This window comes from Pinus tabuliformis, chromosome 3_2, assembly GCF_031772625.1.
Source record: "Pinus tabuliformis cultivar Carrire ecotype Pingquan chromosome 3_2, CPIR1, whole genome shotgun sequence".
NCBI lineage: Eukaryota > Viridiplantae > Streptophyta > Pinopsida > Pinales > Pinaceae > Pinus > Pinus tabuliformis.
In genome coordinates, this window is record NC_142302.1 from 644,595,531 (window position 1) to 644,611,383 (window position 15,853).

Below are 15,853 nucleotides of genomic sequence, written 5' to 3' on the forward strand. Positions count from 1 at the left end.
TGACAGAATGGACCGAGACTAGAACAACATAAAAGGAAAAATTATTCTATGGCAAAACACCATCTACTCTAGCCCAGTAGTAAACTGAGCCTGGGGTCTAGCCCTCGGATTCAATCTTTGGGCGATTTGGAAGGAACAAAACCACAAAATTTTTAAGAATAAAACAAATCCACAAGAGAAAGTTTGGGAAGGTGTAGTCCAAAACATTAGGGAAACAATTTTGGTTGAGGCATGGCACCAAGAAGATTGGAATGTTCCCCTTGAGGAAGCTCATATCCTGCAGAAGCTCAATCTAGCCCCAGGAATGATTCCTACCTCGGCGTGGAAAACGAACAGGGCAGGTTCGACATCCCGATCCTATTTTACTCCAGCAAAAGAAGGTTTTATGAAACTAAATTTTGATGGGGCATCCAAAGGGAATCAAGGGGAAGCAGGGTTAGGGGGCCTCTTCCGGGACCCCCAGGCTAATACTAGGTTCATCTATGCCGAAAGTTGTGGGATAGCAAGCAACAATGAGGCAGAGTTTGCTACAGTTCGACAAGGTCTCCTAATAGCGGCCAGACCGGGGTATCAAAACTTAGAAGTGGAAGGGGATTCAAGGTTGGTCATAAATACGGTGGCAAAACTAAACAATGGCACTAAGTGGGATAAGTTAAGCCAGAGTTGGAGGATAACACGACTCATCCAAGACATAGGGGAAATCATTCCCAAATTTTATTACATCCAAGTCAGACACGTCAGGAGGGAAGGAAACAAAGGGGATGACTTCTTCGATAACTCGGCGTGAAATCATCAACAGGAAAGGTTAGAAAACCAGTGGCCAATCCAACCCTGGGATGTAAACTTCAATCCTCTAGAGCTAATCCTGGAATAGGACTACAAACAGGGTCGAGAAAGCAGAGTCCAAGCGACTCAGGATCCCGATGTGGATGTGGGCTGACAACTAGGAGCATGCAGGTGTAGTTATGTTGGGTACCCGGGGACTTAATACTGTTGTCCCCCACATGCTTGAGGCAAGGGGTGCAGTGTCCCTCAGCATTATGGCAAGCTAGGGAAGTGGGCAAGGTGGCGGGACTGGAGGAACTTCAAGGTATAACGGACGGAGGGGCATTTCGACTTGTAGTCTTAATGTGATAGCTTGTGGAGAAGGGTGGTGGATCAGAGTTGGTGGTCATCATCGGAATGTGAAGAATCAGGGTCGTTGTCGTCGAACAATTTCGGGTTTCGGGTATGTTATCCGGCTCCACCTCAAACCTATAATTATGGTCTTGTTGTGGTTTAGCTGGGATGTAAGGGGGTCTGTCTAGGGGATAGGAAATTGCTGGTGGAAATGGGGCAGGAAACTGCTCGCCATGGCCTGGTTCTGCATCTTTTCCTTATGTCAAATGGGTGAAACCCATGACAGTTGTGGGGCAATTACCTACTGTCAGGATGGAATGCTCCACACTCGGCTGACAAGGGGGGAAGGAAGCTTGTCAGTCATAGGGTAATGCAGGAGAGGCAGTGGAGTATTGATGGGGGTAGCGGAAAGCAGCTGGTAGGCATCCTAATATGCAGCGATACCCGAGATTCACATAGTAAGCACTAGGTTACCTAGAACCCATGTCGGAGTGAGGGTAAGCCCATAAATTGTGGGTGGAGACCAAGCTGGGGGGAATCGAGAGGCAAGAGCTCTAAGGCTGAGGCAATGGGGGATAGGAATCTGAGCCATAGCTAGTATATAACAGAATGCAAGGGGGGATTGTGAGCTTGGCATGGGTATGGGATGGTAGACCTACTTACAACCGAGAGAATTAGAGAGGGGGAAAAGGGCGCTCCAAGGGGCTGGGGTCAGGGCCTTTCCCATTGGGGGTTGCAGGCTCCGACCCACCCCAGCATGACTATCGGGAGAACAAGTAGAGAAGAGAATCAAGGCAAGAAGTACCCCGATGCACATATAAGGAATGGGTGAGGTGGTGTATAGTTTCAATCCTGTGTTTCAAGCTAACTTACGACGGATGTCATAAGTGCTCAGGAAAACAGGGTATGGCGTGTGTTGCGTGAGGCTGTGGACGTGGTAGAAGAGGCCCGAAACCCAGGCAAGATAAGGGGCCGAGCACATCGGAGCCACACAAGGACAGAAAATCAGTTGAACATCTCATAGCAGAGGCAGCAAAAGCTTACCGTGAGGGGACGGATGAGTGCATACGGAAGCCGCTAGAAGAATGGGAAGAGGAAGTGAAACAAGGCAGTGAGACAGAGGAGGAGATGGACAACTGGAGGACCTTAGTCCTAGATCCGGGAAACACCCGCGGAAGAATCACTCAGTTCAAGCAAACTTTGTACTTGTATTGGCTCATGAAGAGTCTATTAGGCAAGGCTATGGAACAGATCTCTGTGGGGATGGTGGTGACACTACAAGGATTGTTGAACTACAAGAAGGATATGGAGAAAATCCTCTTTCAGCTGCATAAGCAGGATATTCGGCTAGACAAAATTGACCACCATATCCCTTGCATCCTGGAGTTGTATGGTATGCCTGCTACATCCGCCCAGGACCCAGCACCTGTTGCATTTGTCTGAGAGGAGAAGAAGGATTAGAACAACACCCATGCATAATTTTGCTTTATACAAATAGCTTTTAATTTTCATCTTGCAATTATCAGTTTATATAGTTATGTGGTGTTTGGTCATGAAGTAGAGACATATCTAGCCTGGCTAGAAAGACTAAGACAAATTTGTTTTTGGATGACTTATATTGAGGACTGGTGGCCAACAAACTCGGTTTTCCTTCAGAGCAAGTGGAGTCCACTCGATTTATCTGTGTGGTGTAAACTTGTTTATATTTAATAGAAAACAGAATCGTACTACCAAACTTAACAAAAGAAACTTTGATTATAATTAATTATTAATAATATTATAGTAATCAATTATAGTCAATTATTATAGTTTAAATTATTATTATTATTAAATTTGATTATTAATTTAATGATTAATTATTAATTAACTAAAATAACTTCGAGGCAATTTTAAATATTGAATTTATATAGCATTACGCTCTTACTGGTAATTAATAGTATGCTTTTATACGTACTAATTTAGGTTTCATAGACAAATAACGTATCTCAGATTTATAGTATATAAAATAACTCGGATAATTTTACTAAGCATGCACATTTAATTCCTATTAATCCCGCTTGTAAATTTACCTTATCTAAAAAAATTTGTAGGTTATAATTTATGCATATTCTGGAATTAGACCGATAAAAAAATTGGGTTAAATAATTGGTTTAGCTTTTATCTATTTGATTTAGGATATTCTAGAAAATCTGCCATCAAAATAAAAATACCTTCATATTTTTTAATAAATTTACAGTCTCTGTAAATATTGATTTATGCACTATTACAAATTCATGATATCAGGGCTTTTAAAGAATTTGCTAAATTACAAATTCATGATATCAGTGCCTTTATACAATTTGCTAAATTGTAGGTTCATGATATCGGTGATATTACTAGCGTTAGATTTGCACAATTTGCTAAATTACAAGTTCTTGATATCAGTGAGTATGGACTTATGTACTAGCTGACAGTATTGGTTTTGCACAATTTTTAGTTGGAAAGAAATCGAGATGTGACCTGTATTGACTTATGCACTGTTAATATTAACTTTAAACAATATTGCCTTAGCTTATTGTACATCACAAAAATTTTCCACACCCCCAAATATGGGGAGGTCAACCCTGCTAGTTGTGTTTAACTTGCTAGTGCCTGTTGTAGTGTTGTAGTGGGGGCAAGGAAATTAGCAATTATATTTATATTACAGCAATATTAGCAATAATATTTAACCTTTACCTCCAATGTAATGGAGTAATCCCTTGACCGAATTTTAAGTGCGTAAAACGAGTGATAATTTTGTGCTAACCTCTAATAAAGAAATATGTGTGGTGAATAGGGTATATATTTTAAGGATTTATGATTTTTCCTATATATACTATTGTAGGTGACTATTTTTATTTAAAAAATCACATGTATAAAGTGTATTTGATTATTCAATGAAAACATGTAATTTATTGTTAAAATTCTTAACTTTTTGGTGAATATCATCTACTTAATCATATATATGTAAAAAAAAATGAGTGATTTTTATTGAGATTAGGGAATATTTTTTTCTCAAAATGTTCAAAAATTAGCGCGAAATTTCACTTCTAAATTTTTTGTTGTGGGAAAGTAGGATGTGTACAAAAAGAGGAACACACTGAAGAGATATCCACATTTCCCCACTTTGCGCACTTACACACCTCTCACACAACACTTCTTTAACACACCGATGAACTCTTTCTATTGTACTACATATATATTTTAAGTAGGACCCTTGTCACACGCTATTGCCTTTTTAGCTCTTCAACATTTGAGGAGTCACTCGCATGATGGTCTTTTAGAATGTTTATTTGCAAGTAATCATTCAATTGCTCTACAAAGTTTAATCAAATATTGAAAGGTTTTGAATCTTGAGATTGCTTTATTACAAATGTTAGAGCATCTCAAGCTGAATAAGCCAATGGATATTATAGATCTAACATGGATGCAACAAACCGTGGAAGTCTTATTCACACTATGATCTGAGATCTTTATTTGTGGATCTCTGGTTTCCTATAGCGAAATGGGATTAAAAATGGATTGATCAATACCTGGATAACACTATGAATCTGCTTGATATATGTATTGCATTAAGTGTTGAAATCTCATGTCTCGATCACCACCATTTTATAGTCTAGTGTGTACTGCATTTGTTGAATTTCTTTGATGGACTGCCATCATTTGACAAGCTATTTCATGCCAAAGATCATCTAGGAGATTTGTGAGGAGAAAAAAAAGTCGAGGAGGAAAATAACGCGTCCCAAACTAATAGGAAAATTGAGAATTTTGCTGCCATGTTAGAGGGTATGTGGAAAAGTATTCACTTAAGGAAGGTGAAATCCTCAGCGAAGGGCATGGTTCTATTGAGGGCTATAAATGGGGTGAAGGAAACAATTATTTTCATTTGTAGTATTCTTATATTTGTCTTTGTAGGTTATTCTTATCCATTAGTTGAATTAAGAATTCTTGATCAGTGTTTGTGGTTAGTTTCATTTATGATGTTGCAACAAGACATGAAAGGAGAAATCAGGGGTGGTTTCGCCATTGGTCGTGTTACAGTTTTGAAAGAGTTGGAGAGTTTGAATGCAACAATTAAAAATATTCACTTAATGATTCAAACGTTATCTCTAGAAATACCATGAGGAAAAGAAAGGTGGTTTTAGCCCATAGAGGGATCAAAGCAAATAGAATAGATAAAAAAAGTAGTTCAAGAATTACAACAAAGCATATATTTTCCTTCCCAAGGTTTAGATTCTCTCACACAACAAATCAATGCATTTTTCTAGGTTATTCTCAAATGAAGAAATGTTTTGCTTGACAACCTTAGATTTTCTAGAGACAACGACGTGCAAATTGGGGGTTTTCCCAGTGTCATGCTTTAATGACATTGAAATGGGTGAAGTGACTATGATTAGCTAACCTCAATGTCTTTATTAACATATTAAAGAGAATTGACAATGCCAAAAGAGGACCTTTGGCTTAAAGTGTTATTGTGTTGGCATGAAAATGGCCTCCTATAGGCCTAGAGTGAGCTTCTTCAATGATGGATTGTCGTTCATGCTCCAAAACACATGAACAGAGTACATCATCAAGCCCAATCTTGTAGAGAGATCGATTAATTAAGGTGTAGATGTTAGAAAAATAGAAGAGAGAGCAGAGAGATATTACACACAACACAAATCTCACTTGATACTTTTATTGATCATCACATGTACAAATATATAAGACACAGATCACTGACTTCGACACAACTAGATCATCATTACAACTCACACATTGGAAATAAGAAATTTTAGAATGACTCCTCATAACTCCTGTAATGACCCCAGGCTATGTAAATGTGAAAGTTTACTGTGGTAAAAGACAGTAATACAGTTGTTGTTATGTTTTAAACAAAACTGTGACAAACTATTTTTTTAAAGTAATTTAAATATTTCTTGAAATGCTGGCAGCCTCTAAGAGGTGGATCTTAAAGAAAAAGATCAGTTATGATAACTGATGGAAACTACCCTCCAAAACAGGAAAAGTCCTGACTGAGGGAGGAGGTTCTGTGCTGTGAGGACAGACAGAAGAGATTCTTTTCCAAGAAGAGGAAAAAGGAAAAAGAAAGAGAAAAGTGGTTAAGTCTGGTTAGGACCAGATAACCAGGCACAGAGAGTGCACAAATCCTGTTGAGGGCTTGAGGCCTGCAGGATGGCTCGGGGGGAGAATTCCGTCTGAGGGATGGATCTCATGGCTGGGTGGACGAGCAGAATTAAAGCTCAGGTGACTTGTTTTGTTTGAAAAACCATTCCTGAGACTGGCGAACCAGGTACGGTTCCAAACTGTGAAGTCCCTGATTGAGAATAAAAGTGCATTAAAATTACAGTAGTCGAATAGGAAATATGTCTTTTTATTTTCCTAGACACTGCCACGATGATTAGCGTAAAAGTATAAATGCAAACTTTAAATTAAGGGACAGACTGTCGAATATTAGACAGGGTCTGGAATAGTACTCTGGTAAAGAAAGCTACACAGAGATAGTAAGCAAAACTGTACATGGATACAAGGAAACATCTATCAAGGTCTGGTTACTGTGTAACGGAATTGACCCAACCTCATTAACGAGGTCAATACACTGTCTGTAACGAATAGTTACCAGCGAATCAAATAGTAGGAAAAACTATGGCAGTTAACCGAACAATACTATGAAATGACAAGAGAACGAGGGTTTAAACCTCCGAATCTGAATAGTGACGGAGGAGTAGTGAGACAGTGTTAGGGACGAATAATGAATAACCTATGCATGAACCGTTACATTACTCTAGACAGAGCATTATTGGTGAACTGTACAAACAGAGGATGGAAATTATAATCGCATTTCATTAACCTTTGTCACCAAGACGCAGTAGACGTGGACAAAGTAAAATAGAACCCGGTGTATTTAGAGCGAAAAACGGAAACACAGTGAGCATGTGAATATAAAGACCCTGTACATCTAGAGCTATAAATAGAGTACAGGAAGTATATGTATATGTAAAACTCTGTGCATTTAGAACGATAAATGGGAACAACGGTATACATAAATACAACACTCTGTGTATGCAACTTTAAAGAGAAGATAGTCATATTAATACAAGAGCACCTGTGCGATAACGGTAAGGAGGAAAAACCAGCAAGTATACAGTGTAACTTTTCCATAAAGAGAAGAATCAGCTTGACATTGCTTACGGTCACCGAAAACCATGTTGCATAGATTAGCAATGCGAAGAGCATTTAAAAACACAGAGCACGTAACCAAAATTATCATCACAACTTGATAATAGATAGGTGAATGCCGTTATGAGAATAGGTAGAAACAACTACAACATATAAACCCCATGTTCTGTTTCAAGAATGTCGAAGAAATCAAATCCGAACAATATAAGATACAGGCGTAAATACCCTGAGGGTTAGATAAGTTCCATACACTGTTTACAAATACAAATTGCACCGAACGGTGAGGCATTGAAAATAAATTATAGTACATATTTGATAAAGGGAAAACCCAAAATATTCGTGCTCAGATCTGAGCGCGAAGACCAGACCTGAAACCCATATGTATCAAAACAAATGTACCAAGCTTGCCGCAAGGGCAGCAGTATTGTAAAGCAAATGGGAAAACATAAACATGTATAAAAGAACCCAGAACTTCTCTGTGAGCAACAATTTAACCAGTAAAATCATTGTCATGACCAGTCTACACCACGAAGGCAAACCATAAGGGTTCTCCACAGAGAATACCCAGCGACTGAAGCAAGAAAACCCGCGTTGGGGGTAGTGGTCTGCACCAAACCACAAAACTATAGTTTATGACCCGTAATCTTTTCACTCTATTATGCAAACAGCGCATCAATAGCCGATGACATACCTGTGTCTACCGGAGAGTTGTATCGCGGTGGGGAGCCACCCTGTTTCCATCCGAGGTATAGGAAGTCCCAGCTGCACAGCTTGGCAAGGAAAAGAAATAATACTGTAAGAAACCTTCCATGGTAAACAAACCAGTTAAAACATATGGCAAAACGGATATCAAATAGCTAGTACCTGCGAGGGTTTGATAACGGACGGTTCGTAGCCTCTGAAGCGTTGCAGAACGAAGGGTTAATGCTGATGAATTCGAGCCAGAGATGGAGCACTGAACCGGGTCCGGAAAGACCGCAAGCGTAAATGAGCTCTGAGACCATGTGGAGGCGTTTAAGTATCACATGGAACCCTTGAATGATTCTCGACCATCCGATCTCTGGAGGAGATCCAGGCCGTCGAAGCAAGGCGGGAACCAAAAATGATAGGATCGAGATCTGCATTTCCAAGGTGTCACATGGCCAAAGGAACCAGGCCATGACACCTGCCCCGGTAAGGACGGTTGTCTTAATAGCGAGGGTGAGTTGGCACCTGTACATGCTGCAGCGGGACCATCATAGCCCGCGCAATATTAACTCATGATATTGTTGGTAAGCCTATCTGAAGGTCTGTCATGAGGGTAGGACTTACACCCAAATACACAATTGATAATACATTACAATGCCGTGTAGTGTATGGAAAGCAAAGTTAACAGAATAATCTTTGCCCGTTGATTTTATATATATATTGTGTAATGTTTATGTATGATTGTTAAAAGTAATGTGCACACATAAGACAGTAGTATTATAAAGTGGGTCGCTAACTTATAGGTTAGGCATACATCAAATTTTTTTTCTATATGTATGTGGATATAGGTGTGACAAATTGGTATCAGAGCCCAGTTTCAACACTGTGGCCTCAAGTAGAACATGTTTCATTGTGCAGAAGGGTACACCATGCATACATATGCAAGATAATAATGTACTTAACTGTGTTCTGTCTATTTGGGGTGAAATACAGAATTACAACAGCTAGCAGTTAAGCCAGAAAAGAGACAAAATGCAAGGAACCGGCAGTAACCCTCAAGAGAATCCAGAGTTGTGGGTACAATTGGGTGCAGAAACACGAAGTACCAACCTTGCAATCCTGGAAACTGTCCAGGAATTGAAGAATGAGATGGCACGGTTGCGAGAGGACAACGCGCGGTTGACAGTTGAACAAGAAAGAATTTTGAAGAGTTTGTCGGATAGGCAAAATCCCCCTCTATCCAACCCCAGTGCGGAACAACAGAGGATGACCGAAGAACAGAATTATCAGATGGAACCTGAACTTTCAGAAGGCAAGGAGGATCATTCTGATAATGTACCAGAACAGCAAACTTCAAAACGGCAGAAAATGGAGCTGCAGGGGGAGTTTCGAAAAATTAAACCCCCGCATTTTGATGGCGAACAGGAGGAAGCAGCTGAAGCTTGGTTAATAAATATGAATAAATATTTTCAGTTGTACGAGTATGATCATAACCTGAAGGCAAGATTAGCTATTTTTCAGTTACAAGGTAAGGCAACCTTGTGGTGGGAGGAAATCAAAATTGTCAAAGGGGTAAGCGAACGGACCATTACCTGGGAGAAGTTTCAGAAATACTTCAAAGAGAGGTATCTGACTGAACGCTTTTATGATGAAAAGGCAAGGGAATTCCATGATTTAAGATTGGGACAGCAGACAATGGACGAGTTCATTAATCGCTTTACCTCACTGCTACGTTATGTACCTTACATCAAGGAGGAGAAAGCCAAGGTCCAAAGGTTTGTGAGTAGCTTACCTTCATATATAAGGGAAAGGATTGAGTTTGACAATCCTAGGACCATGGATGAGGCTATCCGTAAAGCAAGGATCTGCTACCAGCAGAGTAAACAGAAGGGGGACACCTCAAACAAAAGATGGAATGAAAAAAAGAGCAGTCGGATGGTTGGGAGCAGCAAAGGAGGTCGCAGCAGTGGGAGTAAAGGTGCTGGTAAAGGATTAAACAGTAGATCTGTTGCAAGGAATGCGCCCCGATCTAGGCCAATGAGCGAATCTAGAGTAAATGAGCAGCCTGTTAGACCAGAAGGTGAGGGGATGACCAGACCTCCAGTTCAATGCTGGGGTTGTGGAGGACCTCACTATGTGAAAAACTGCCCACAGCGAAAGGGGACAGACCAGATATCCCAAATTCATGAGGCATCGACCGTTGGGGACGTGGCACGCAGTGTACCCAGAATTAATGCGGCTTTGGAAGACCGACAAGCGGAGTACCAACCATCTATGGTTGAATTCGAAGGTAAAATCTCAAATCTTTCTATAGCTGTTCTTATTGATCCAGGAGCTACTTTAAGTTATGTTAGCCCAAAAATAGTAGAACAGTGTAAACTACAAGCTGAAAAGTTCAGAAATCCATGGCTGGTCCAATTAGCTACAGGAGCCAAGAGACGAGTCTTGGCCAAAGTAAATAATTGCTCCTTAACCATAGCAGGACAGCCAATAGTGGCAGATTTAAATGTACTACCGTTGGGTTCATACGATATCCTGATTGGGATGGACTGGCTGGAAAAACACTGGTCCTTAGTGAATTGCAAGACCAAAACCATCTACTATAAGGATGACCGTGGAGAGCAGCAGGAGTTACAAGGAATCAGACATCCTGTACAGATTCGACCCATTACAGCATCTCAGCTAGCTAAGTGCATCAAGAAGAAATGTCAAATCTACGCTATTCAGGTGGGTTACGCAAATCAGAAGGATAAAACTGCTATGCTGGGTAGCATTCCAGTGGTACAGGAATTTGCAGATGTTTTTCCCGAGGAAGTACCGGGATTACCACCTAAGAGAGATGTGGATTTCACCATTGAGCTGATTCCAGGGGCAGCACCCGTATCACGGGCACCATACCGCATGAGTGTACCAGAACTAACAGAATTAAAAATGCAACTGCAGGAGCTGTTAGATAAAAATTACATCCGTCCCAGTGTATCGCCCTGGGGAGCCCCAGTGCTGTTTGTCAAAAAGAAAGATGGAACTTTTCGGATGTGCATTGATTATCGTCAGCTGAATAAGCTCACGATCAAAAATAAATATCCTTTGCCTAGGATCGACGAACTTTTTGATCAGGTGAAGGGAGCGACGGTATTTTCTAAAATCGATCTGCGATCTGGTTACCATCAGATCAGAATTAAAGAGGAGGATATCGCTAAGACCGCTTTCAGAACGCGGTATGGGCATTATGAATTCGTGGTGCTACCTTTTGGTCTGACCAATGCACCTGCTACCTTCATGTGTCTGATGAACAGTGTGTTTCACAGGTTCTTAGACAAGTTTGTGTTGATATTCATAGATGACATTCTGATTTACTCCCGATCAAGAAAGGAGCATGAGGAACACCTTAGATTGGTGTTGCAAACTTTGCGAGAACATCAATTATATGCAAAGTTTAGTAAGTGTGATTTCTTCAAGGAGGAGATACAATACTTAGGCCACGTAATCACAAAGGAAGGAATCGCAGTAGATCCTGAGAAAATCAGAACTATAATGGAATGGCCCATACCAAAGGACGTGGCAGATATTAGGTCCTTTATGGGGTTAGCGGGTTATTATAGAAGATTTGTTGAAGGCTTTTCAAGGGTAGCATACCCTATCACCTCCTTACAAAAGAAGGGAAAAGTATTTAAGTGGACCTCAGAATGCCAGAAGAGTTTTGAACAGCTCAAGCACTTACTCACCACCGCACCTGTACTGAGTATAGCTGATCCTAATAAGGATTACGTGGTCTGCACGGACGCAAGTAAAGAAGGTGTGGGAGGAGTGCTGATGCAAGAAGGAAGAGTCATTGCTTATGAATCTAGGAAACTGAAAGAACATGAGCAGAAATACTCTGCTTACGACTTGGAGCTGGCAGCTGTCATTCATGCCCTGAAAATGTGGCGACACTATCTCTTGGGCAGAAAATTTCTGTTGCTAACAGACCACCACAGCTTAACAAACTATTTCAGCCAACCCACCTTAAATACGAGACAAGCTCGTTGGGCTGACTTCTTAAGCGGGTTCGACTTTGAAATTAAGCATCTAAAAGGGAAGGAGAACCGAGTAGCGGATGCATTAAGTCGGAAGGTACAGTGCGTGTGCAAGATTTCGGTCAGTAAATGGCAAAGTACTCTGATTGAAAAGATAAAAACAGCGGCTGAACAAGATGTTGTTTATCAGCAAATTAAACAGCAAATACAGCAACTATCTGGTAAGGAAATCCAACAAGGGTATGAACTAGATGATGCCGGAATGTTGTACTTTAATAAAAAGTTGTATGTACCCAATGAAGGTAGTCTTAAGAAGTTGATTCTGGACGAATTCCACATCAGCCATTACACCGGGCATCCAGGATACCAGAAAATGATTACCGCTCTTCGAAAAGAATATTACTGGCCAAAAATGAAGAAGGAGGTAGCTGAGTATCTAGCACGATGTCTAGAATGTCAGCAGATCAAGGCGGAGCATTTGCATCCAGCAGGGCTGCTACAACCCTTACCCATTCCGGAATGGAAATGGGAGACTATCTCCATGGATTTTATAACTGGATTGCCTCGAACGAAGAAAAATAATGATTCCATTATGGTGGTAGTGGATAAGTTGAGTAAGGCAGCACACTTCATACCTGTGCAATCAACATATAAGGCTGTGCAAATTGCTCATATTTTCATGCAAAATGTATTCAAATTGCATGGACTTCCGAAGGTAATCATCTCCGATCGTGATGTTAAGTTTACATCAGCCTTTTGGAGGACATTGTTTGCTGAACTGGGAACACAGCTGAACTTTAGCACAGCCTATCATCCCCAAACAGATGGCCAAACGGAGCGAGTGAATCAGGTTGTGGAGGACATGCTGAGAGCATGTGTTATGATGAAGCCAACCCAATGGGAAGAATATCTCCACCTGGTCGAATTTGCATATAACAATGGGTATCACTCCTCAACACAGTTGAGTCCTTTTGAGGTCATGTATGGGCGAAAGTGCCGCACACCCTCAAGTTGGGGTGGACCCGAGGACAGGTTACGAATTGGTCCTGAAATGCTCAACGAAATGGAAGAAACGGTAAAAATGGTGTGTACCAACTTAAAAGCTGCTCAGGATAGACAGAAAAGTTTTGCTGATCGAAAGAGAAGGTTCAAAGAATTTCAAGTTGGGGACCATGTGTTTGTCAGAATCCAACCCAGAAGGAGTACCTTGCAGTGGAGCGGGTGTGCCAAACTTGCACCTCGTTATTTTGGCCCTTTCCAAATCTTGGCAAGGGTGGGGCCGGTAGCTTATCAACTCGCCCTACCAAGCCATATTAGGATCCACAATGTTTTTCACGTTTCCGTATTGAAACAATACGTCTACGATCCTAAGCATGTGATTCAATGGCAGAATGTTCGGGTAAGAATTAATCTGGTCATTCTAGATAAGCTTTGTTCCGAAACAAGAAAATAACTAAATCTGTTGCTGATTGCAGGTCGAGCCGGAAGGCGAGGTTCTGGTCGAACCACTGACCATTCTCGACCGGAGAGAAGTGCAGCTGCGGAAACGGGTTATTTTCCAAGCTAAAGTGCAGTGGCAGCACTATGGGCCGGAAGAAGCCACTTGGGAGGATGAGGAACTCCTTAGAGAAGCTTACCCGAATTTGTTTAAGAGTGACAGACATCGGGACGATGTCCAATCACAGGAGGGGGAGATGTAATGACCCCAGGCTATGTAAATGTGAAAGTTTACTGTGGTAAAAGACAGTAATACAGTTGTTGTTATGTTTTAAACAAAACTGTGACAAACTATTTTTTTAAAGTAATTTAAATATTTCTTGAAATGCTGGCAGCCTCTAAGAGGTGGATCTTAAAGAAAAAGATCAGTTATGATAACTGATGGAAACTACCCTCCAAAACAGGAAAAGTCCTGACTGAGGGAGGAGGTTCTGTGCTGTGAGGACAGACAAAAGAGATTCTTCTCCAAGAAGAGGAAAAAGGAAAAAGAAAGAGAAAAGTGGTTAAGTCTGGTTAGGACCAGATAACCAAGCACAGAGAGTGCACAAATCCTGTTGAGGGCTTGAGGCCTGCAGGATGGCTCGGGGGGAGAATTCAGTCTGAGGGATGGATCTCATGGCTGGGTGGACGAGCAGAATTAAAGCTCAGGTGACTTGTTTTGTTTCAAAAACCATTCCTGAGACTGGCGAACCAGGTACGGTTCCAAACTGTGAAGTCCCTGATTGAGAATAAAAGTGCATTAAAATTACAGTAGTCGAATAGGAAATATGTCTTTTTATTTTCCTAGACACTGTCATGATGATTAGCGTAAAAGTATAAATGCAAACTTTAAATTAAGGGACAGACTGTCGAAAATTAGACAGGGTCTGGAATAGTACTCCGGTAAAGAAAGCTACACAGAGATAGTAAGCAAAACTGTACATGGATACAAGGAAACATCTATCAAGGTCTGGTTACTGTGTAACGGACTTGACCCAACCTCATTAACGAGGTCAATACACTGTCTGTAACGAATAGTTACCAGCGAATCAAATAGTAGGAAAAACTATGGCAGTTAACCGAACAATACTGTGAAATGACAAGAGAACGAGGGTTTAAACCTCCGAATCTGAATAGTGACGGAGGAGTAGTGAGACAGTGTTAGGCACGAATAATGAATAACCTGTGCATAAACCGTTACATTACTCTAGACAGAGCATTATTGGTGAACTGTACAAACAGAGGATGGAAATTATAATCGCATTTCATTAACCTTTGTCACCAAGACGCAGTACACGCGGACATAGTAAAATAGAACCCGGTGTATTTAGAGCGAAAAATGGAAACACAGTGAGCATGTGAATATAAAGACCCTGTACATCTAGAGCTATAAATAGAGTACAGGAAGTATATGTATATGTAAAACTCTGTGCATTTAGAACGATAAATGGGAACAGCGGTATACATAAATAAAACACTCTGTGTATGCAACTTTAAAGAGAAGATAGTCATATTAATACAAGAGCACCTGTGCGATAACGGTAAGGAGGAAAAACCAGCAAGTATATAGTGTAACTTTTCCATAAAGAGAAGAGTCAACTTGACATTGCTTACAATCACCGAAAACCATGTTGCATAGATTAGCAATGCGAAGAGCATTTAAAAACACAGAGCACGTAACCAAAATTATCATCACAACTTGATAATAGATAGGCGAATGCCGTTATGAGAATAGGTAGAAACAGCTACAACATATAAACCCCATGTTCTGTTTCAAGAATGTCGAAGAAATCAAATCCGAACCATATAAGATACAGGCGTAAATACCCTGAGGGTTAGATAAGTTCCATACACTGTTTACAAATACAAATTGCACCGAACGGTGAGGCATTGAAAATAAATTATAGTACATATTTGATAAAGGGAAAACCCAAAATATTCGTGCTCAGATCTGAGCACGAAGACCAGACCTGAAACCCATATGTATCAAAACAAATGTACCAAGCTTGCCGCAAGGGCAGCAGTATTGTAAAGCAAATGGGAAAACATAAACATGTATAAAAGAACCCAGAACTTCTCTGTGAGCAACAATTTAACCAGTAAAATCACTGTCATGACCAGTCTACACCACGAAGGCAAACCATAAGGGTTCTCCACAGAGAATACCCAGCGACTGAAGCAAGAAAACCCGCGTTGGGGGTAGTGGTCTGCACCAAACCACAAAACTGTAGTTTATGACCCGTAATCTTTTCACTCTATTATGCAAACAACGCATCAATAGCCGATGACATACCTGTGTCTACCGGAGAGTTGTATCGCGGTGGGGAGCCACCCTGTTTCCATCCGAGGTATAGGAA

General features: G+C 40.8%; 1 pseudogene; it reads left to right on the forward strand.

Annotated features, from left to right (window-relative positions):
• The first annotated feature begins 304 nt into the window (after positions 1-304).
• On the forward strand, positions 305-5,501 carry LOC149182264 (uncharacterized; annotated as a pseudogene).
• Positions 5,502-15,853: the final 10,352 nt, after the last annotated feature.